The sequence below is a fragment of the Balaenoptera physalus genome, assembly GCF_965194825.1.
Source record: "Balaenoptera physalus genome assembly, chromosome: 14".
Lineage (NCBI taxonomy): Eukaryota > Metazoa > Chordata > Mammalia > Artiodactyla > Balaenopteridae > Balaenoptera > Balaenoptera physalus.
In genome coordinates this window covers 23,356,529-23,381,036 of record NC_138893.1, presented here as the reverse complement: position 1 = coordinate 23,381,036, position 24,508 = coordinate 23,356,529, and positions in this window count along the sequence as shown.

Here is a 24,508-nt window from a genome sequence, read left to right as displayed (position 1 = left end):
AGGACAGGACAGGGCAGGACGGAGGGGCCCTGCACCAGCCGTCATGTCAGCCCAAGGCTCGGGGTCCTGGGTCCCCCCACGGGTCATACCCAAAGAGGATCTGCCACAGCAGACACTCGGCCGGCCTCTGGGCGTGAACTGGGATCCTGAGGCCGCAGAGCCGCTGGCCCTTCCGGACGCAGAGCCAGGCCTGTGGGCCAGGGGCCGTCCTTGCACAGAACAGGCAGCGCGTCCCGGGGCGGAGTGTCCTGCGCGTAAGTAGGTGGCTCACATTTCAGTTTGGCGAGAAGATTATAAATCGTCCCAGAGGAGGCCGCCGGACGCTCGGCAGAGCAGCGAGGGTGCTGAGGAGACCCTCAGCAGGTGAGCCCTGGGGTCCGGGCCGCCTCTGGCTTCTGCCTCCTCTGGTCAGGCAGGTGGCTCTGGGGGGCGCGGGGGCCCTGCTCTGTGCACCCAGGGAGGCGCTCAAGGCCACCATGGCCACTGCAGGCTGTGATATGGCATCAAGAGGGGTGTGAAGCCCGTGACTCGGGCCTCCCTCTCCGCCAAGGGCGGGCATGAGGGCACGCTCCCGCCACCCCCAAATCCCTGCCCGTCACCCCTCCGCCGAGCGTCCCTGCTGGGGCCGCACTCCTCTGCCTGCACCCACGCACCTCCCCAAAGCAGCCTGAGGCCCACACATCATGGACGGGGCAGCCCCTGCGTCTCCTGGAGAACTTGGACCTGGACCTGTGGACCTTCCAGCCTCTGCCTCACTCCAGGTCAGCCGCCCCCCCACCAGGACACCTTGAAACGGAGACGCTGGACCTGCCCCAGTGCAGCACCCTGGCTGGGCCTGGAACTGGCTGCTGAGAATCTAATTGCTAATAAGGCCTGAGACGTGGTCACCTGCCAGACGGCCTGCGTGGTGCCCAGAGCCTCGCTCTCCAGTCCTCCCAGCCAGGCTCGGCCACTGGATCTGTGAGGCTGCCTCCTGCTCGCGGGGCCCAGGTGCTCCTGGCACGGCCGGGGGCGTGCGCACCTGTGTTGGTTTGTTGGGGTGTCAGGCTTCTCAAGGACCAGGGCCTCTTCATAGATGTGCTGATGCTGGGGCCCGCCCCAGGGGGTCTGAGGTGTGGCCTGGACTTAGGACATTTCCTCGGAGAGTCCCCTCTGTGCCAAAGACTGGGAACATGCTGACAGCTCACAAGGTGCTTTCACACACGCCTGCCTGTGGAACCTCACGCCTTGCCGTCCACAGCCAGGATGCTGGGCTCCAGGAGACCAACCACTGGCTGACGTCGTGGGGAGTGAGAAGCTGAGAGCCCCCCTCACCACAGCCCCCCTCGCTGCAGCCCCTCTGGTCTCCCTAACCTTCCTCAAGTCACTTCAAATCCCAATTTGGCCAACTCAGATCACCCGGGGTCATCAGGAAAGGACGCAGAGACTGAAATTCACTGAGACTGAAGGTCCAGCGCCCTGGGAACCAATCTCATGCACCTGCCGGGAGCTGACGCCACAGGGGAGCTGACGCCACAGGGGTGCTGACACCACAGGGGCCAGCCCAGCTTCCTGCCCACCAACCCCAGGTGGTCCCAGGGAGGCTCAGCACAGGCCCAGAGGTCAGAACCGGCTGGCCTGGCCCTCCACCTGCCGGTCCCGGCCAATGTGAGTTTATAGTTTACTATGCAAACCAGGCAGAAACCCTCGGAAGTACACAGAACAGTCAGCAATGTCCCAAGTCAGCACACACGGGGACCGTGGACATCTGGACAGATGGGCCCTCCCGGTGGACCGGAAGTGGTCATGTTCCAGACAGAGCGACTTCTCCACACAAGCGTCAGCAGGAGACAGAAACATTCCCGAAACCAAAGCGCTTTCCTCGTTCGCTTCTTTGAGCCTGAGGAGTGAGACGGGGAGCGAACGCAGGGCCACCTGGGGTGTCCTCGGGGGATGCTGAGTGCACCTCCCGGAGGGGAGACAATCTAGCAGTGGTGGGGACGTGGTAGGGCAGCCCCTGGCTTCTGGCAGGGGCGCTGGCCAGCTGGAGGCCACGGCAAGGCACACGCAGAGCCCAGCGGAGCCCGGATCTGCTGCGCTGGCCCTGGGGGCTGGCCGGGTCAGCCGGGGAAAGAGTGTTTGCCCCCGGACGAATGGGGTAGGGAGGTCCTGGGGCCGGGGGCAGGGCACACACCCTCCTCTGAGCGTGTTCTCAGCCCCGCCTGACCCTGAGGACGGTCACCCTGGCTGCCCCTGTCTGCCCACAGAGCCACCGGCCCTGCCCTCCTGCTCCCTGGGGCACCAGTGGGACAGTCTGTGGGCCTCCAGCGGTGTGCACGGTCCGATGTGCCAGCTGCAGCCCCTGAGAATCTGCCTGGCCGCTCAGGGCTCAGCAGGGTCCCCGACCCCTGGGCTCTTCGGGGCTCCAGACTCTTCTTGGCAAACAGGGATGCAGCTGACAGCTTTCAGCCACATGCAGCTGCCCCTCCCTCGTGGAGTTCCCGAGAGTCCCGGTCCCCACGTGCTTCACCCTCAGGGGCAGGAAGCCAGGAGTGTGCACAGGGCAGAGGCAGCCCCCAGACTCGGACTCCCTGCCCTGCTCTCGGGCCCCATCGAGCGGGGAGGATCACCTCTGAGTGCAAACCCGGGAGCCGTGCTGGACTCCGGGCTCGCTGCATCGATGAGGGGAAGGTTGAGGGGCAAGAAGCTGGCTGCTGCTGGGCCAGGGGGGCGAGCTCCAGGGAGGGAACGGCAAGAGCAAAGGCCCGGAGGCAGGATGAAGTCGGCAGTTTCTTGGAACAGACAGAAGGGTGGAGGGAAAGAGGGAGAGAGGTGGTGGGCAGGGGGCAGAAGGCAGCTCCCTCTGCTGGGCCAGAGCCGGCCCGCGGAGCCCCCTGCAGCCCCAGGGTGGCGCGAGGGCAGCCCGACCCCCACTGTGTCTGCGGGTCAGGCGTGCAGGCTGGAATGCGTCACACTCCGCGGCCGGGGTGGGATGGGGCCTCCACCCAGGACTCAGAGGGGAAGACCCGTCATCCTTGGAAGGAGAGACCATCTGGCTCCCAACGTCCAAGTCCGCACGGTCAGGAGTGAGATTCCGGCTGCGGAGAGGGGGCCCGGACCTGGGCGTCTCGTCCCCGACGAGCTGGCCCTGCAGGCCGCTCCGGGCAGAGCGTCTGTGTTGAAGTGATCCCCTCAGTGGGTGGGGCAAGGTGGTGAGTGTCCTCTGCTGCTGCAAGCTGCGCAGCTGGGTCTCAGATGGAAGTTGGCGTTTCCCAAGCAAGCACAGACATCCGTCCATCATGGGACCTCACAGCCACCCTCACCCCAGCCCTGGCTCCTGTTGACCCAGGCTCGGCCCAAACAGCTCCTTCTCAGGAGGCACCGACCAGCAGCTCAGGTGACCTAATGCTGCACCAGACCTTGAGCCCTGACCTTTTGGCCACACCCTCACCTGGGACCCCGAGACTGGGCGGGGCCCTGTCCCATCGTCCCTGCCCCCACCACCTGGGGACACACGTGTTCTCACGCTGGAAACACTCGGGCAGAAACCACCAAGAGCCTCGCTGGGCCACGTGGCACCCACCTGTGACCTCCGGCCAGTCACTTGTGTCCCTAAGCCCGGGGCATGCCTCAGGTGGAGGGGGGATGCGGTGTCCTCCCCCTCGTAGGATTGATGGGACGGTCCCAGGGCCCTTGTCATGGCCCATGGCACACAGTGAACACTGAGGGATGCCAGCCAGGGTCTGGCATGATTAGGGATCCGGGGAGGTGAGCTGGGAGCTGCTGATCCTTCTAGAATAAAATGATGGCTTCATCGTGTAGAAATACAAATAGCTGGAATTTTCAGAGCAATATTAATTAATAGTGGTGAAAGGGGATAGGTCTGTTGTGACTGAAGCCCGTATCAGTCTAGACTCTTAATTACAAAAGACAGAAAAGCCAACTGAATTAGCTTCAAGGGCATTTATTCACTCACATGGCTTTGAGATTCAGGCATGGCTTGATCAAGCATCCCAGTCTAGCTTCTAAGCATGTTTCTATGTTCCAGCTCAGCTCTCTTCTTTGTCATAACATGCCTGCAACAGCTCTAGACCATATGTCCACTAGGGGAAATATTCAAGGGAAGGGTGAGCATGTTTCTTCCAAAATTCCCAAAAACGTCTTGTTATTTTCCATTGGCTATCACTGGGTCCGTTGCCCATTTCTGGCCAGGAGAACAGGATGTTTTGATTGACACACCTGGGTCACATGCCCACCCCAGGATGGGCTGGAGAGGAGGGAGAAGAAGTCTGGCGGGCAAGCACTGATCAGGATAACTGTTGTTCCACGTTCTGTATTATTCTGTTCAGAGTTTGTTAAGAATGCTGGGAAAGAATTTAGAAGTTTATCAGATGCTCTTTGGCATTTGTTGAGAGGATAAGAGTTTTCTTCTTTGACCTTTGGCCGTTGTAGAGCTTATATGCTCCTTGAAATTAAATTATCTTTGCATTCCTGGGCTAAACCTTACTTTGGACTTCATAGGTTATTCTTTTCATATCTTCTTGAATTTGATTTGCTAGTGTTCCGTTTATGATTTTTACACCTGGGTGGTCCATAATTTTCTTTTTTGAATCAGTTTCAATTTCCTGATCAAGGTTATGCTAGCATCATAAATTGAATTAGGAATTATCTAGTCTTTTTATCAGAAAAGTTTTTATACCTTGGGAATTGCCTGTTCTTTAAATGTTTGAGAAGATTACTCGGGAAAACTTGAGAACATTTTTCAAAAATCTTCTATTGTTATTTGCGTGTCTAGTCTTTCTCATGCTTCTTAAAGCCATTTTGCTAATTTATATTTTTATAAAATTATTTTCATTGGGATTTTTATATTTTAATTGCATGTCTGCTGTTATTATAATTTTGCTTACTTATATTTTAGTTCTTTTTCTGGATTCTAATTGCCATGGATTTCCTCATTTGTTGCTATTTTGTCCATAGACCAGCAGCTGGAGTTATTGATCAGTTTTTATTTTTCTTCTAATTTCTTAGTTTTTTCTTCTGGGATGATCTGTTCTTTCCCCAATTTTGTTTTTAACTGCTGCAGTTGGTTAATTCTAGATCTTTAGTCTCATTTAGAATGGCAACATGCCAGAATTGTGACAAGTAGTGTTTTCAATTTCACTATGTCTTACACACCCTGGGATTGTGCCTTTGCTGGCCTCTTTGACCCAAGAGCTATTTTGGAGGATTTGCTTTAATTCCTAGCTGCTGGGGGTCTCCATGTAAGCCACGAGAGGTGGCACAGCCCAGCGGGGAGGAGAGGCTCTGGGGCTGGCGGCCATTGGCCCTTGGGGGGCCCTGGTCTGGAGCAGGAATGCTCTGTCCCTTTGCCTGGTGGGGGGGGGGCGCCACGGGTCCCTTGTCTGGGGAAGTGATGGGTTAATGTACCTGTGACCTGGCCCCAGTGCCACAAGCTTAAGCTACTTCAGGGTCGTTATCATGTTGTTATTCATGTCTAGTTTACTTCATTGTCGTGAAAAAATGTGGTCTCTACAAAAACAGTTTTTGGAATTATTGAGGTCTAGTATATGAACAAACTTTAGAAAGATCTAACACATGCTTGCAAAGAAATACGTTCTTTATATGACACACGGCACTTGACGAAACAATTAGGTCAACCTTGTTATTTAAATCTTAAATCTCCTTCATGTGCCAGAAGCGGGCAGAAGGACGTCACCTCCCAGCAGAGATGGACCCCTGTCAATGGGCCTCGGTGTCCACAGTGTTTGCTCTTTGTACTTGCTATGCTATTATCCAAACCCAGGGCTTCAAGACCTTTATCCCCCATCATGTCCTGTTACATGCATCTCGGCTCACCTCACCTTGCTGGCACCTGTTGCCTCGCGGAAACCATGGCTCCTCCTTGACCTTATGGCCTCCCCGACTTCCTGCAGGTTCCTCAGCTCCAAAGATTTGTTCTTCTAATCGAATCATCAGAATGATGACACTCTGTTGCCCTTAAACAGGACTGTGACGTGAGCTCTGTGCTGTGTGTGCACGTGTGTGCTGCCGGCGGCGTGCGGGGGGGTGAGCGTTGTACCGTGTGTGTGTGTGTGTGTAGGGATCCACCCCGTGTTGGCCGGCAGCACGTGGGGATGGGGGCTGCTCGCACCCTGTCCCACAGCTGGGCAGAGCCCCTGGGGGCCCCGGCCCCATGTCCAGGCTTCCCGGGCCCTCCAGTCACCTTTGCCCCCAGGCCCTGAGGTCATGGCTCCCGCTCGCCTGGCCTACAGCCCCCTTGGGAGGCTTCCGAGCAGGGGCCACGTGCGCCCAGAGGAGGTCCTCAGGAATCAGCACAGCTGCCTCAGAAAGCAGTCCCCACGGCCGAGGGGGCCACACGGGTTTCCAGTGAGCGCAGGCTGGGGGTCCTGAGTGGGAGGCCATCCAGCCTCCTGGGGTGGCGGCAGAGGGAGCGCCGCCAGCCGCACTTCCCGGGATGTCTGCCACATTCTCAGAGGATCGCATAAGCCCTGGTTTCCCCAGCTGTTGTGGGGTTTTGTGTTTTTCCTTGTCTTCGAGGGTATCTTAGTGGGAAGTTTAAGAGGATGCCTGGGACAGGGCAGGGAACCAGATATTTTTAATGGAAGACTCTTTTCCAAGTGATTTTGAAGTTAATGAAAAACAACACAATGCTTTCATTCTGGAAAATGGCTCTTATACACCTTTTTATTTTCCCTTACTTCCTGAAAGACAGACTTAGGAATAAAAAAAAAGATGCAGAATCAACAAGGTATAATTTACTGTCATCATCCATCCTTAGGAAGCAATTTCCTCCCTAAATATAACAGCATCCTGATGCGTGAAGCAGAGAAAACAACCAACAGACAAGGCAAAGACTGTGAGTCCAAGGTCAACACCAGCAGAGCTGTCTCTCTTAATGACCTCATTCTGGGAAACACATGACAACATGCACCCCGCAGCTGGACAGCATCGGGACACTGTGGGGCGGGTGGGAAGACACCGCAGGCAGGCTGGGAGGCAAGGCCTCCATCCCTTCCCTGGCGTCTGCTTCGTGTGTTTGCCGAGGCCGTGGCGGCCAAAACTACAAGGAACTGCTGGGAAGGTGCAGGGTCAGGGCCTGTAAGAGCTGCCCTTTCCAGCCGGAGGGCTCTGGGGTCTCGGGTGGGCTCACCAAGTCCACCCCCACCCCCAGCTCCAGGTGGCCCATCAGTTCAGTCCCCGCCCACGGCAGAGTCGCCCCGGTGCCCCTCCCCACTTCCGAGCCCGGTGTCCCCACAGAGCCGCTGCCCCGCCCTGGGGCCGCCCCTGGCTGCCAGTGGCCCTCCTCTTCCCCTCTCGGTCCAGGGGTGCCGGAAGGCCTGACCACACAGAGACAGGCTGGGCCCATGCAAACCTCCTGCTGGGTGGGAAGGTGGCGGTGAGAGGGACATCCCTCTCTGCACCAGAGGATGCTGAAGAAACGGCAGTTTACTCCAAAGGGACCGAAGCTCCCACACACACATGAGTACGCACATGTACACACGTGAGCATGCACAGGTGTGCACGTGAGCACATGTGCCCACACGTGCCTGTGTGTCCACCGCCCTCCCCGTAACCCACACGTGCTTCCCCCAGGAGGGGACGGAGTCGGGGCCTCCGCACAGCCCGGGTGGTCGAGTGACACAGCCGGGCAGGAGTCCGGCTGCCCCACTCTGCTCCGCTCTGGTGACCTGCTCCAGAAACCCTTCCAGTGATAAATGGCCCGGCGGCCGGCTGCTCACGGGAACTGTGCTGCTGGGGGCGGGACCAGCCTGGGGGCACTCGGGGAGGCAGCACGGGCACCCGGTGCCGGAGTGAGACCGCCAGAGGCAGCTGGGTTAGGGCGCATTGGGGGCCAGGGAGGGGAGAAGGGTGGGTGGCCCCCAGGACTCCCCGAGCAGGGAGACCCAGGCCCAGCCCCCCTGGGGCTCAGCACGGCTCCCCAGGAGGTGAAGGTCAGGCCACATTCTTTGCTGAGGCTGGAATTCTGACATCAGATTTTCCATGCTCTGCTTGGGGGAGGAGCTGGCAACGCAGGGAGGGAGCAAAGGGGTGGGTGGGGCGGACAGAGGGCCAGAGGCTGCCAGGCACCCACGGCTCAAGGCCCAGGGTGGGAGGGTTCCACTGGCCCTGGCCTGACGGTGCCCTGGGCCCGGCCTGCCCACGCTCGGTCGCCTGGCGCATCCCGGCCATTGGCCATCGTGTGACTTTCTCATCCCAGCACAGGGCCTTGCTGAGTCACATGGGGCCGGGTTAGGGACTCTAAAAATAGTCTGGCAGCTGGGGCCAGCGCGGGAGTTATTATTAGACTGGGACGGAGCCCTCCTCCCCCCGGGGGGCTCTCCCTTCTAGGGGGCCCGGAAGAGCTGGGGACTTGGCAATGGGAGGCCGGGCTGCTGGACACCCCACCCTGGACACGCAAGCCGACCCCTCCTTCCTGGGGCCCAGGGGCTGCGGTTCCTCCACCTGAAATCTCCCTGGACAACCCCTTCTTCCCCTGCTCCCATGGTGCATCCTGGGGTTGGGGGGGGGGGGCTCCTGGACCCTCTCAGAGGTCAGAGTGTCCCCAGAGAGCCTGCAGATGGGAATGACCCTTGTTCAAAACGATCAAGGATCTCAAAGAGAAATCACAGCCAAGGAGCCTGCAGCAGCTTTGGCCACATCAGGGTGCAGGGTCCCCGAAATGCCCAGACCTGCAATTTGTTTCCTTGGAAAAGCAGCTGCCAGGCCAGCACCTCTCGGGGCACCTCGAGCCATTCACATGAGGTCATCGACCTCAGGGTGGCCATTTCGGCCAGTGAAGGAGCAGACCCCGGATGAGAGGGCTGTGCTCTGAGCCCCTCCCTCAGAAACTCTTTGGTTAACTTCTGAGACCCTGTAGGGGACTGACCCAAGGCCATGCTCACTGGGCCTCCTGCGGGCTGGCCCCCTCTGGGCCAGAAGGATCACCCCAGGGCTCAGGCCCCTTCCCCCCTCACCCCACCCTCACGCACCATCTGACCCAGCACTTTTGGAACCAGAGGCCTCGGTGACTGAGAAAGCCCTGATCCAAGCTCAGCCTCTGTACCTCCAATCCAGAGACCCTTCAGGGATGAGCCCACTCGAAGGCCGGACTCTGGCCTGGCCCCAGAGCAGACCCGTCCCCATCCCGCCCACGTGGGTCATCTCTGGTGCTAAAGCTGCATCCACGTGGTGGTGCAAGAAAGCGCCCGTGTGCCAGAGTGGACTTCTGGACTCAGAAGGAAAGAGCCGACAGCCTGGGGCAGGGCCACCTGCTTTCCAGAAAGGGAGTGAGGTCCATGTGGCTGGCGGGGCTTGCTGGAGCAGCAACTCCCTGGACCGGCTGTTGTGACTTACCGAATACTGACAGGGAGAGCCCCTAGGTCGGGCTGCCAAAAAGGTACTCAGGCCACAGATGTTCAGCGCCACCCAGAGAGATGGCAGCTCCCAGAGAGCAAGAGACAGCATCGCAGTCACACCCGCGAGGTGTCCCAAAGCACGGCAGCCACCCGAGGGCGACAAGGCTGGTGGCTGAGGTCGAGGCTGGCCCCCCTGTGGCGGGCTCACCCCTGACCCTACAGCGGGCGCTTTCAGACGCCCCTCCTGGTCCTCTGACATTCTAAAAGAAGAGAGCATTTCCACACTTGCCTCCCACACCTTCTGGCAAAGACAAGGCTTTTCCTGCTGAAAAAGTAATTTGTGGCCTGAAAGAGGCTGCCAGCTGGTCCTCGCCTGCCCGCCTCCTGGTGTTCTCAGGCCGGGCCGTAAGCGCGAGCAGGGCACGCGTGGGGTGGCCGTTGAGACCCCGCATCAGTCAGCCCCCCTCCGCAGCAGGGATCCCCTGGGCGCACAGGGGCCAGCTCTGCTGGGCGAAGGTCAGCGTCCACGCCGCGCTGAGGGTCGCGAGGCGGCAGATCTGAGCTGCTGGGATGAGAACAAGTTTGTCCCGGGGCTCAGAGCTGCCCACGGTGTGGGCTGCAGCCATCACATGCTGGCGGAGCCACCTGCAAATGTCCCACTTTCTTTCCACTCGCCGTCTCATGCATCACCAAGAGCATCGAGTCTTCCTAGAGGTCGAGGGGAAAGCGGGAATTCGGCACCTGATTTCTGGCTGGTGCCCTGACAGGCCCATCTTCCCAGGCGTCCTGCTCTCAGCCCCGTGCCCCGCAGCTGAGGCCTGGGGAGTGGGGCCTGGCAGCACAGCCCCTGCTGGGCCACAGGATGAGGTGACCCTGAAACAGACGCTGCCCTGCAGGAGCTGCCCCGGCATCAGGACCGAGGGAAACCAGCACCCCAGGCTGCCTCTGCCCTGAGCCACCAAAATGCCCTTAGTGCCTGGAGCCCAGGTCAGGACAGTGACCTGCCCACACCCTCCCTCAGGGGATCAAGGTGCGCGCAGGTGAGACGCTGAGGAAACGTTTCAGGAGGGATGGGCATCTCCTGAGAGGGAGCTGGGTGGGTTCTGAGTCCCGCGTGGAGGAGGGGTGGGGAGGAGGTGGGGGAGGAGATGGGGGAGGAGATGGGGGAGGAGATGGGGCCGGAGGGCGGGGTCATGCCCACTTGCCCTCAAGCCTTGATGAGACATTAAAAATCTACATTTACCTTTTTGCTCAAAGTAAGTGCCGCCCTTTGAAAGGAGACATCTGTTTTCAGGTGAAGAGAAGACTGACGAGGGGACAGGTGTGACATTTATGCAGCCAAGATCAAGGTGTCGGCCCAGGCAGAGGGAGGCTGCGGAGAGGAAACGGAACAGGTGGGGGACAGAGCCACCTGCTGTCGGGGAGCTGGGGGTCCCTGGGGGCGGCCGGGGGGGGCGTCTGACGCGGCCCTGGCACCTCTGCTCATCCACCGCCCGCTGCCAGGCGTCCCGCCCTGGGGTCCACCCGGCCCTGCCTCGCCGGCCAGACGTGCGGTGAGGAAAGCTGAGCGCAGGGCCTGGGTCTCGACCGGGAGGAGGAGGGAAGGAGGGTGCTGGGCTCCCCTGGAGCTGGGCTTCTCCTGAAACCGCAGAGGAGGGGGGCCTTGCGCAGCGGACCTGGAGAGCAGGAACGGCGCCGACCCGCTTAACAGTTTGAAGAGACTGGCCTTCCTGCTCCAAGGGCTTGGCTGTGTTTTAGAAATTCCACTTGCGGACCAGAGCTCCAGGAGGGCTGGATTCCCTCCACTTCCATCAAAATCCCCGCCTCCTTCCTGCTCTCACCTCCCTCTCCTCCCCCGCACCCCTTCCCCTTCCAGAGTGTGGGAACCTCCCCCCACCTCTAGGCCTCCCGGGGGCCAGATGGAGTCCAGAGGCCTGGGGTCGGGGTGGGCATAAGAGGCTGAGACAGAGGAGATGCAGGGAAGTGGGAAAGCCCGGGAGGTGATGGACCAGGAGGCCACCCAGTGAGCAGGGACCCTGTGTCCCGCCTCAGGACAGGGTCCGGGTCCCTGGAGCAGATGACGTCCAGGCCTCTGCGGTGCTCAAGGTGGGGCGAGGCAGGGGGCACTCAGGCAAAGAGCTGCTCTCCTTGGGGAGGCGAGAGGCCAGCAGTCAGGCCCCAAACCGGGGGAAGCCTGGTGCCTGAGGCTGAAGACCCCGGCCTGGGGGTGCGCGGCTCTGGGGGGTGCGAGGGCCCCGCACGGTGGGCTCCCACCGGCTCAGAGCCCCCCCGGTGAGCACAGCCGAGTAGGAACCAGAGACAGGCCCCTCAGCACCGACCTCTCTCTGCACACGGGCTAACGGGGGTCCTGAGACCTGGTGCTTCACGGCCTCACCAAGGTCTCCACGGGGGCAGGTACCACCCCAAGCCCTGTGGCCTGTGTCTAGGTGTCCAGCCCCATACACGCCGGGCGGGACATGGCCATCGGGGACCCTGCAGCAGTGGGGTGGGGGGCACAGAGAGTGAGAGGCAGCCAAGGGCGCAGGCACCTGGCGGCAGAGGAATGCAGGAAGGGTCCCCAGACCCCATCGGGGACCGTGGCCTGAGGCCTAGGGGTGGTCCTAGGGAAAGATCTGGCCACATGGGCCCCGCCGGCCGGCTCTGGGAGGGTCGGGCAGGGCCGTGCTCTCTTCTCGCCGTCCTGGGTGGTGGTGGGGCCCCGCTGGGCACAGCCGCCCTGGCCTCTGTCCAGCCCCCCGCCCGGTGAGTCACTGCCCCTCGGCGCTTGCAGGGCCTGCCAGACCGGACTGCCTGCCTGCGTCCAGGACGCGCCACACACGGAGCGGGGCTGGCAGCGGGGGCCTGGACGCCCAGCTCAGCCAGCGGAGGACTCAGGCCTCTGGGCCCGCTGGCCAGGTCCTCGGCTCCATCACTCCAGGAGGTGGAAATGTTCCTAAACCCGTTCACTCCACAGCTGCTTTTACTTCTAAGTCTGCGCTTAAAATAGCCTGGAGCGGCCCCTCTGGCTCGCCTTTTCCGCGCTTGAAAAGCAGTGCAGGCAGCGGGCAGCCCGCGGGGAGCGCTGCTCCTGTCACCGTGACGCGTGCGGCTGCAAGGCCTCTATCTGAAAGCCAGGTGAACACGTTTGCTCCATAAAGTTAGTCTCTTTGACTCGGACCAGAGGGCTGCTGGGGACGAGGAGGCGGCACAAGGCCGTGGGGTCGGTGCGAGGGCTGCTTCTCTCACACGGCTGAGCTCAGACCCGGGACCGCACGCAGCAAGCAGCCTGGCGCCCGGGCCAGAAGCTGGCTGGGCCCTCACCTCACCTGCCAGCCGTGGGCGCTTCTCAGCGGCCTGCCGAGGTCGCGCGGGGGCTGAGGGAGACGCCTGGAGGCCCCGCACACACCCGCCGGCCAGGACCGCACTCCTGCGGGGATGTCCGCCACGTCTCCTCTTTCAGGGCAGGGCGGCGGTCTTCCCATCTACCTGCGAGAGTCAGGCTGCCCGCAGGGAGCCCCTGTGTCCCCCTCCAACCCCAGGGCTCACTTTCCTGCGTCCGGGGTTCGGAGGGGAGCCCAGCAGAGTTCCCTGGCCAGCCTGGGTAAGGGCCCCTGGGTTCTGCAGGCGCAGGTGACAGGTAAGCTGGCCCCCTTGGGGCAACAGTGAGCACCTGCCCCGGTTGTGCTGGTCACAAGTAGCCCCTGGACGCCAAGGAGACTCCCCGGGCCTGGAAACGGGTGACACCCAAGGCCTAGTTTAGAGCAGGTGCACGGCCCAGCCATGCGCACGGGGGGCACCCGTGAGGGTGGTTCCAGGCCTGAGCAAATGCCACCAGCCACACAGCTGACACCCTGGGCACACCTCCTCTGTGCTGGCACAGACGGGGCTCATCCCGTGAGCACGTTTCCTCCTGCGACTCCGACTCCATTCTCATGAAGGTTTTATTTCTGGTCTTGTGAATATTATATGCCATGCTTAATTAACGTCGGCCCTTTGCTTCTGGACAAAAACAATTTCATGGCCCCTCGTTTGGCAGCCACTGCCCTGCCCCTTCTGTCCCTGGTTTTGGTCACAACGAGGAACTTCACAGTCATGCTGTCACTCAGGCCAGTGGTTGGGGGCTTTGTCCCTGTGCCCCCGATTTGCACGAGAGGTCCCAGTGTGTTGAGGGTCACCGCTGAGAGCTCTGCCCGGGGTGGGGTCCCCTGAGAAGGGTGGACAGGCTGCCCGTGGCGGGCACCTGGCTGGACGGCGCGTCCCGGGTGCTGATGGGCTGGAGCCGCCAGGGGCGTCAGCAGCCTCTTGTCTCAGTCTGTCTCTGCCTCTGAGGCTCTAGCTGTCCCAGGCTCTGTCGGCCTGCCTGTCTGCCGGCTCCTGCTCTGCGTCCTTGCAGGCGGCCTCTTCTTTCCTTCTGCAGACGGCTTCTTCTGTGTCATGGGGAAGTTGGCTGAAGCAGCTCCAGCCGGGGAGGCGAATCCCCCGGGACCCTGCACCCCCATGAAAGGACAAGTCCAGTCACTGGCACCAGCAGAACAGGGGAGGGGTCCCCGAGGAAAGGGACCTGGAAGAGCCTGAATCCTGCTGGCCTTGAGGGGACGGGTGAAGGCCATGAGGGGGCAGGGGGCCCCCAGGGAGTGGAGGGGGTGGTCCTGCCTGGGCTCGTCCCCCTCGGAAGCCGGAAGCCGTGCTGTTCAGGAATCAGGAAAGGGAGGGGAGCGTCCCAGAGCTGGCTGGGAGGAGCCAGTGGGCTCTGAAGGACGAGGACAGCTGTGTCCAGAGGCTGGGTCCCTGTCCCTCCCTCCCCAGGGTCGGCAGGAGAGCGGGGCCCTGTGGGCGCCCACGGTCTCAGGTTTACCTCTCCCCTAAGCACCCTCGGGGAGCTGGGAATCATATGTGCTCTGTGCCTTGAATGAGGACCTAGGTTGGAAAGTCCGGCCAGAGAAACACAGCGCTTTGCCCGGGACCTGGATCGTGGCCTTCTCTAAACCGTGCGTGTGGTTAGAAGTACAGCCAATCTCCTATCCCTGCAGGGTCAGTCTCTGAGCCCTGGGAAGAGCCCCACGCCGCCACCCAAGCAGCCCCAGCTGCCCCCGGCGAGTCTGTGTCCTCTCTGGGTGTGGCCCACTGTCCCACTCCGTGCCCCCCCCCCCGCCATGGCCCACTCCCCAAGGCCTCCCCAGGGCACCGCTGAAGCGCCATCCCCTTCGCGGGTCAAGCACCGAGACCCCGAGAGAGCCCGGAGAAGCTGGCCTGCAGCCGTGAGGGGGACGGGACTGTGGTTCTCTGTTTCCCCGAAATTTCAGGGGCTCCTGTCTGGTTTGTTTCCTGGGCTCTGGCTGGAAAAGGCGGAATCTGCAGCTTTAAGCAGGCTTTTAGTTTTGAATGAATCTTCTAACTAACAAGACTGTTCCAGGAATTGACCCTGGACTCATTTTAAAGGTCGGAGGGTGAGGCTGCCAGCTGCGGGGCGGGTGGGTAATCATCCCCTCTGCAGTTCGGCTGCCGAGCTTTGGGCGATTTCTCCTGCTGGCCCGCGAGAGACCGCTGAGCAGAGCCCGGCGACAGCAGAAGAAGCTGCGCAGTGAGGTCAGCCTTGAAGACCCCGGCCGCCAGCGCCGCCCTGCCCGGGCCAGCAGGACCTGCCAGGAAGGCTGTTCTTCTTAAAGAATTGCTGGAAATGGTTTATTATTCAAGGCAGGGCATTTAACATGTTCTGATAGGACAAGTTGTAAAGTAAATATGTCGTTGGCCTCATTTCAAAAAATAAACAGTTTAATTAAATCTATTTGTGGTTTGAAAAACTATCTGTCATGCTTTTTCCATTCTTGGGGATATCTTAATTTAGCTTTAAATAGCATTAACATCGTCATTTCAAATCAGTTAATGTGATTCCCTGCCTGAAAAATCCAAGAGAATGTCTAATAAATAATCAAAGAGAGAAAACCAGAAGCAATAGTTTTAACATTTTAAATATATGTTTAGATTAGTAGCATTTCTATTTACAAACCACACAAGTTGGATTATGTGATTGGAGACAGTCACATTCCTAATGACAATACAAAAGATGAAAATACCCAGGAATAAATTTAAGAAGTATGCATGACATTAAAATTTAAAAAAGGAAATTACACCAAAGGATATATAAGAACCCTTGCATTAATAGAAAGTCTTGTTTTTTATATTAACACATTTTAACTTTATATTTAAGAGGATAGTAAACACTTCCTACTAAATAAACAATGCATAGTATAATATCAGAATTCTCTTAATATTACTAACAGTATATTTCTGTTTAATAGAGGAACAAACAACATAAATACACATAACAAGAAAATGAAACATTTGGTTTTTACTAATTTTTCTTATTAGACTTGAATTTTCCTAAGATATGAACAAATGGTGAATTCAAGTAGCTCGTGTAATGAGCAAGGACGTATTCCTAACTGTCTTAATTATAATTATACCGCAGACATCCCTGCTTTTAGGAGTGAACCTGTTTCAATAAGATATTACCGGCTAGAAATAAGTAAATATTTTAAATAGAAGAAGATTTGAAAACACGTGGCCTTTGTAACAGAGGTGAGGCCAGTGTCTGGGGTCACCCTAAAAGGGCCACCCACATCAGGACACTGGAATGACCTTCAGCCACTAGGAGGTGGGGCTTTGAGTAGTGACTTAATAACCATCCTCAAATGTGTGAAAAAGGCTTTCAGGGGTCCAGGTAACCAACCTTTTTTTCCCCTTTTTTCTTTCTTCCTTCCTTCTTTTCTTTTTTTCTTTCTCTCTTTCTCTCTCTCTCTTTCTTCCTTCCTCCCTCTCTCCCTCCCCTCTTTCTCTCTTTCTTTTCTTCTTTCTTTCTTTTTCTTTTTCTTTCTTTCTCTCTCTCTCTCTCTCTCCCTCTCTCTCTCTCTCTCTCTCCCTCTCTCTCTCTCTCTCTCCCCCTCCCTCCCTCCCTCTTCCTACTTTCCTTCCTTCCTCAGAAAAACTAGCTCTAAAATACAGTCCAAGTGACGTTAGCCTGCATACAAGAATACACAGGGACATACTTCCTTCACCGAAGGGCTGGTGGAGGTGCTGCTGTGTTTCCTACCATTTTCCTTAAAAACAGAGGAAATAATACAGCTGACAGTAAGTGGTTTACGAGGATACACCAAAGCAAAGATGTAGTTGGTTGGCAAAAACAAATCACTGAGAAGTTCATTTTAATAGAGAGACATATGTAATGTACATAAGTAGTAAGATTTAATTTTGAGCAGGCCCCTACTCAAAATAATGGCAACATTTAACAGAATGGTATCTTCTCATTAAACCATTTCCACTTAGTGGACCCTTTATTCCTGTGTTTACCTGCTCATTCACCATCCATTCACTTCCACGCAGGGCTGAGTCTCCACATCAACAAATAAAGCCAACAGGACCCTTTCTATACAGACCTCGGGAAAGACGGGGAAAGAAGAGACGTGTGTTCACAAACTGCTGTTCATTAAGGGCTTAGATACTTGCGGAGGGTTTTTTCTTGTAAAATAAAGTTTGGGTATTTTTGAATTCTTCTAAAGATTCGAGCAAGGGACAATGGAGACGAATCTTCATAAAGCTGATTTGATAAATACAAAGTTGCAAAATAGAAATTACAGCTGAGTTGAGAATCCTTGAAAAATGGAGGCTGTGGATTGCCCATGCGAGCAATGCTGATTATTTTTTATTTATTTTTAAAATTTATTTATTTATTTATTTATTAAATTTATTTATTTATTTATTTTTAAAATTTATTTTTATGGCTGTGTTGGGTCTTCGTTTCTGTGCGAGGACTTTCTCTAGTTGCGGCAAGCGGGGGCCACTCTTCATCGCGGCGCGCGGGCCTCTCACTATCGCGGCCTCTCTTGTTACGGAGCACAGGCTCCAGATGCGCAGGCTCAGTAGTTGTGGCTCACGGGCCTAGTTGCTCTGCGGCATGTGGGATCCTCCCAGACCAGGGCTCGAACCCGTGTCCCCTGCATTGGCAGGCGGGTTCTCAACCACTGCGCCACCAGGGAAGCCCAATGCTGATTATTGAAGCAAGAGCTGGCACTTCTTCAAAAGCTGGTCAGCAGGAGGAAAAACAGCTTCTCGCTTTACCCTCAAAATGAGCTGACACACGTCGGGAGCTTTGACAACTTTAAAAGAACATTGCCAACTCAGAGACAGATTTTCCTTGTACGATATTCCTGACTTTGTTTCAGTTATCATTTGGGACTCTTAACAATTCTGGAACCAATTTGTCCTTCTGGCTACAAAGGATTAACCTCTGGCCAGGTGGTCCCTGGGCAGGGCTGGCCCACCGTGGGCAGCCCCACGCGGAAATGTGAGCACTTGCCAGCCGGAATCATGGAAATGCCAACATTTCTGCCTGCATAATATTATGTAAATAATCTGGTCCCGTCAGCAATCTGTTTCTGCCAAAGGAGAGGAGTTACGCACCTTCGCCAAAGCAGCAGGCCTCGCGTGTGCTCCGATGCGGCTGATTGCAGAGGCTGCTGAGACTTTGCCACGAGGACCCCAAATTCACTCTAATTTCCTCCAAAGTCAAGTGACGGTCTCACCCCCTGGTAGGGCCGCAGGGAAGGTCAGGATCGGTCAGCGCTCTCAGGGCGAGTGGCCGAGGGGTCCAGAGTGCAAGGCCCAGGCCGGGCATGTCGCCTCAAACCTCAGGAAAATTTTGGGAACAATTATGGCGCCATTAATTTTATGGAGCGGATTAAGAACTAACCAAAAAGAGGAGCTAGAGACGACCACTGAAGGCAGAACAGGCGTCCTGCAGACCGAGCATCAGGCCTGCGGGTGAGGGCTCGCTCTCCAAGAGCTAGCTTCCTCGGCGTCCAGGGTTTGCGGAGTGTGTCCTGGGACGCTGCAGCCCCAGTCTCCCTGGTTAGCGACTCCCGTCCGTCCGTGGAGGTTCTGCTTCAGCTGGCGGAGCAGGCCGTGAGGTGTGAGGTCCAGGCCTGGCCGCTCAGCCTCTCAGCCTGGCGCCCCTCCCTCGCGGGCTCCCTCCCCGCGTGGGTGAGGAGCCCGGCTGTGTGCGAGCCCTGCTCCCAACCAGGGGCTGCTGCTCTGCAGGGTCCCATGCGGGCACCTGGGGACCGCGGAGCGGGGATGGAGAGCAGCCTCTTGCTATTATGTTTCGAGACTCACGACACTGGGAGTGCGGTTTCTAAGGATGAAAGTGCAGGTCTGAACGGGGGCTGTTTTCTCAGGAGCTGTCACAATTAAAGCTCCACATCACTTATCTGACACCCTTGGGACTAGATATAATTTAGGATTCAGATTTTAGAAAGATGATAGTCTGCGCACCCCACGTATCACGTACCACAAACAACAGGGGATGGGGGAACCCACATCCGAGCCCATACCCAAGCGTTTCAACCTATGGGAAACAACACAGACGGATTCTCAGGCTGAGCAGGGCACGAAGACTCTATTTTGCTGTACTTTCCAGGTTATGCCAATAAACAAATTAAAAAACAACTTCCCAATTTTAGAGGATTTGGGTTTATGTTATTGTGCATAAGAAATTGTAGATGTACATAATCGTAATGATTAATTCATTTTCCTTTTCAAACATTTTAGATTCACCTTATTTTTTAAAAATATGTTTGTGCTATTCTTTTTTTAAAAATAAATTTATTTATTTATTTTTGGCTGTGTTGGGTCTTCGTTTCTGTGCGAGGGCTTTCTCTAGTTGTGGCAAGCGGGGGCCACTCTTCATCGCGGTGCGTGGGCCTCTCACCGTCGCGGCCTCTCTTGTTGCGGAGCACAGGCTCCAGACGCGCAGGCTCAGTAGTTGTGGCTCACGGGCCCAGTTGCTCTGCGGCATGTGGGATCTTCCCAGACCAGGGCTTGAACCCATGTCCCCTGCATTGTCAGGCAGATTCTCAACCACTGCGCCACCAGGGAAGCCCAGATTCACCTTATTGAGGTATGATTTTCTTACAATAAAATGTACCTTTGTTCAGTGGACATTTCCATGAGTTTTGACAAACGTATACACCAGGTAATACCACTACAATCGAGATCAGGAATGTTTCCTTCTCTCCAAAAAGTTCCCTCCTGGGCCCCTTGCACAAAAGCCTCCCCCACCCGGGCCCAGCAACCACTGATCCATTTTCTGTCACTGGAGAGAGAGTTACCTTTTTCAGAAGTTATGTAAATGGTGTCACCCCTTTGTGTGCGTTTGTGTCTGGTGTTCCTGAGCCTGTCCTATGTCGTTTCTGTTACTGAATAACAGAATAATAGAACAATAATAATAATAGTCCATTGTGTGCGGACTCCAGGATTCTTATTCTGGCCATTTTCTTGATAGACGTTGGAGTGTAAAAAGGGTGGCTCTTTTCATTTTATTAACGGTGTTTCTCAAAGAACACAGTTTAAAAATTTCAATAAAGTGCAATGTTTTTCTTTTTCTTTTTCATTTATGAGCAGTGTTTTTGGTGTCCTCTCTAAGAAATCCTCACTTGCTCCAAGTCTCAAAAATGTCCTCATGTGTTCCTAGAAGTGTCATAACTTTAGCTTTTGTGTTTGGGTGTGTGATCCATTTTTAGGTTAATTTTGGTACCGTGTGCGTCAAGGTTTATTTTGTCTCATATGGATGTCCAATTGATCCCAGCACCATCCACTGAAAAGACTATTCCTTTCCCATTGAATTGGCACCTTTGCCTAAATCGATGACCACGTAAATGTGGGTTCTCTGTTCTGCGCCATTTATTTACCTGTCTGTCCTATGCCAACAGAACTGTCTTCATTTCTGTAGCTTCACGGTAAGTCTTGAATCAAACAGTATGAGTACACCAACTTTGTTCTTTTTCAAAACTCTTCTGGCTATTCTATGTATTTTACATTTCCATATATATTTTAGAATCAACCTGTTAATTTCTAAAAAAAAAATCAAACAAAAAAAGCCTTCTGAGATTAGATTGGGGTTGCATGAAATCTATGCATCAACTGAGAAGAACTGACACTTTAGTACCTCTGAATCTTTCAACCTACAAACATGGTGTATCTCCCCATTTACTTAGGTCTTCTTTAATTTTAATCCCCCATGTTTTGTAGGTTTCTTGTACATCTTTATTACATTTATTTCTACACATTTTAATTTTCATGCTATTTTAAACGGGAATGGTTTAAAATTTTATTTTCCCATCTTTCGTTACATTTATTCCTACACATTTTAATTTTCACATTACTGTAAATGGAAATGATTTAAAATTTTATTTTTCTAGTGTTCATTTCTGATATATAGCCATATAATTGATTTCTGAATATTAACTTGTATTCCATGACCTTGTTAAATTCACTTATTCAGTGGCGTTTTTTGTAGATTGCTTAGGCTTTCCTATGTAGATGATCACGCTGCCTGAAACCAAAGGCAGTTTTACTTCTTCCTTTACAATCTGTATGACTTTTATTTCTTTTTCTTATTTTATTGTACAGACAGCTCTTTCGTTCATGTTGAATAGAAGGGGTGAGAGTGGGCACTCCTGCCTTGTTCCAAGACTCAGGGAGCAAGTGTTCAGTCTGTCAGCACTAAATATGATGTTAGCTGTGAACTCTTCCCAGATGCACTTTATCAGATTTAGGACGTTCCCTTTATTTTTAGTGTGTGGAGAGTTTTTATCCTAAAAAGGATGTTCAATCTTGTCAAATACCTTTTCTGAATTCCTTGACCGAATCACGCAAAACTGGAAACGACCTCAACTTACAACACCAGGGTGTCACTGGTCAGGTGAACCGCAAAGTAAATACTTCACGTTAATAACGTATAGGGAGAGTTTTCAGTGGTGCAGTGTACAGCAGGGGCAGAGCGCTGGGGATGGGGCTGAGAGTAACAAACCTCGACAGAAGTGCTATGGAGATGGTGAGACGCTGGCGACGTGTCGTGGAGCCCCGAGTGGCTGCTTCCCCTTGTCACACTCTGTGTACAACTCTCTTGTTTCAAACATTCTACGATGAGCGTTTGGCTTCCATGAGGAAATGTCCAGTAAGCTGGCAGGGCACCACCTCAGAGAGTGCCTGTGCACACGTTCCCTGCCTGCTCTCCTGCGGGAACCTCGGGCTTCCTGCGGATCTTTGCCGTCTTAGCCATGGTGTCTAGAATAGCACACAGCACAGAGAAGGTGCTCGATAAATGTCAGCTGAAGGAATACATGAATGAATGGCTGGATGGAGGTGAAGGCCGCATGATGCTCTGGGCACCAGCTGGGCCTGCAGTCCTGGCCCCGTACCAATTGGCATGTGAAGCTGGACAGCTTTTTAATCTTGAAGGCTTGGTTTTCTTGTCTATAAAACAGGGATACATACCTCTTAAGACTGCTGTGAGGACTAGAAATAAGAATTGCAAAGCACCTCACACACGACTGGTGCCTGCAAAGTGATAGAATTACTAAGCTGATTAATGAGGAAAGTACCCAGATAATTCAGAGGGAAAGAAACCTCACTTGCTCAGATGAATTTGAGGTCAGGGAATAAAATTCCCATTACCTTACTAATGGCAGAAAATACCTCTGGCTAAAGCAACCGAGTCCAGCCCCTCAAAAAGAGGACAGAGCCCTAGATTCCTTCCACTGTGCGCCCAGCCAGCCTGTCTGCCTATAGAAAATGAGCTTGAGCGAGTCAGTTAACCCAGCGTTTTTATATACAACAGAATAAGGTTGACCCACCCTGCAGGAGCATTGAAGATTGATTATTAAATGATTGAAGCACATGTTGCAGCTACAAAGTGCCATCTGTCTATCTATCCATCCATCTTTCTGTCTATCCATCTGAAGGAGAACTCTTTTTTTAAATTTTTGTAAATTCATATATTTTATTTAATTTATTTTTGGCTGTGTTGGGTCTTTGTAGCTGTGGCACACGGGCTCAGTTGCTCCGCGGCATGTGGGATCTTCCTGGACCAGGGCTTGAACCCGTGTCCCCTGCACTGGCAGGCGGACTCAGCCACTGTGCCACCAGGGAAGCCCCTGAGGGAGGATTACTTTTAAGCTTGCGGAGGAGGAATCCCAGCTGTAAACCTCTCAACCATCGGCTGATCTGAATCCATAAATAAATTGGTTACTATCTTAAACTAAGTAAACATGTGATACACTTAGTGGCTAACATACTGTCCTTTTTTAAAAAAAAGCGTACAGCATATTGTTGTTTAATCCAAGAACTGGGTCAGCCTCGCTCCTGGGAGCCCAGAGAGTGTCTGGCTGAGCGGGCTGGGTCGCAGCGGGCTGGCTACCCTGAGGAACCCGTGTCGCAGCCCGGGCTGCCTCCACCTACCCTCCACTGCCCTCGAGCACTGAGGGGTTGAGCCAGGCCTCTCCTGAAGCCAGGTAAGCAGGCTTTGCAGAACTTCTTCTCACTCCTCCTCCTCCTTCTTCTTACTGTTACTGCAAAGGTAACAGACATGGAACAATGTTCCAAAGGTAAGAAGGGAGTCAAGCAAAAATGATTTTAGGAACGTGGCTTCTAACACAGGTGGTCAACGCTCCACGTCTCTGAAAGTTGGGCAGCCCTGCGCCCGGGCATGGTGATGGCTTCGGCGTGTCATCGATTCCTGTGATACATACTCACGGAGCGTTCCTCTGTGACAGGCTGTGCCCAGGGGGCGGGGGAGGGGAGGCAGTCAGCAGGCAGAGGGGAAAGGAGAGCCCGGCTTCCATGGTGAGAGGGGTGATGCGAGGGGGTTGCATGGGGTGCACTGGGGGCGCTCAGACGGGTCTGATGGAGGAAGGCGCATTTGAGAAGCCTGAGCAGAAGAGGCCCGTCAAGTCACCTCTGGGGCACAGGGACAAACACAGCTGCCATGGCCTTGACATGGCCGCGGGCCCACGAGGCAGCACGAAATCAGGGGTGTGTGGCCACCCGCTGGGTCTGAGGTGGCTCTGCCCCGTGCGGCGGCCGGGCACACGGCTGGACCAGGAGACAGCGATCACGGTGAGAACGGCCCCAGTGGGCTGTGCGCACAAAGAGGCGCGGTCTGAGGGCCTGGAGGGGAGGGGGGCCATGGGTCCCGGGGCAAAGACTGGTTGACTTTAAGGAGTGGGTTTGCAGCAAAGGGAGTGGAGAGACGGAAGAAAATGGTGGACGATGGCACCACCCAGAGGGGGTGGCCAGACGGAGGAGGCCCAGCTGCTGGGGGGCCTCGGACTGCAAATGTTCCCCTGTGAAGGGTAAGGGCATCCCCGGGCAGGGAGGACCTGCTGGCGGCTGGGAGAGAGAGGGGAAGGGGTGCCATCTTGGAGCGAGGGGGGCACATGTGCAGAGAGGCCAGGAGGTCCGGTGCTCAGCGCGGACACCCCCTGAGACCTGAGCTATGGCCGTGGGGCTGGAGTTTCTCTAGTTAATTTTCTCTGATTTAGGCGCAGTCTCAGAGTGAGTGTGTGTGTGTGTGTGTGTGTGTGCGCGTGCGCGAGCACATGTGTACCTGTGTGCCGGTGTGCATGTGGGCGGCGGTGTTTCTGGGCCACAGAGGGCTGGGGAGGGAATGAGAAAACAGCCCGAGGGGGGGGAGGGGAGGAGGTGATGCCACTTCCTAGGAAACAGGTCCCAGGCATCAGTGATGCCCTTGCTTTTGGCTTCTGCTAAGGGCATCCTTGGCATGTGCTGCTTTTGTAAAAAAAGTAAAACAAGAGATGCTGTGTCAGTCAGCTCACGCTGCCGTAACAGACTGGGCAGCCTAAACAACAGAGGTTTATTTCTTACAGCTCTGGAGGCTAGAATCGGGTATGCTGTTCCAAAGGGTTCTGTGTCTGGTTTGTGGACGGCCAGCTTCTTGCTGTGCGTTCCCATGACCTCTTCTCTGTCCTCTGTTCAGGGTGGGAGGCTGTGGGTGAGGGAGAGCAGGTGCTCTGGGGTCTTTCCTTACAGAGACGCCAACACTGTTGGAAGAGGGCCCCACCCTTAAGACCCCATTTAACCTGAATTAGCCCCCAGGAGGCCCCGTCCCCACAGGCAGCCACACTGGGGGTTGGGCTTCAATCTACGAATTCTGGGGACACATTCAGTCCACAGCCGACAGCTGCTGCATGGACTGGACAGTGGTTTTAAGTGAAATGGATTCAAGTTGTCAGGCTGAGCGGTCGCTGTAGGCAGGAGGGGATGCCTTCCCTACAGGGCCCGCAGGCCCTGACAGGCGG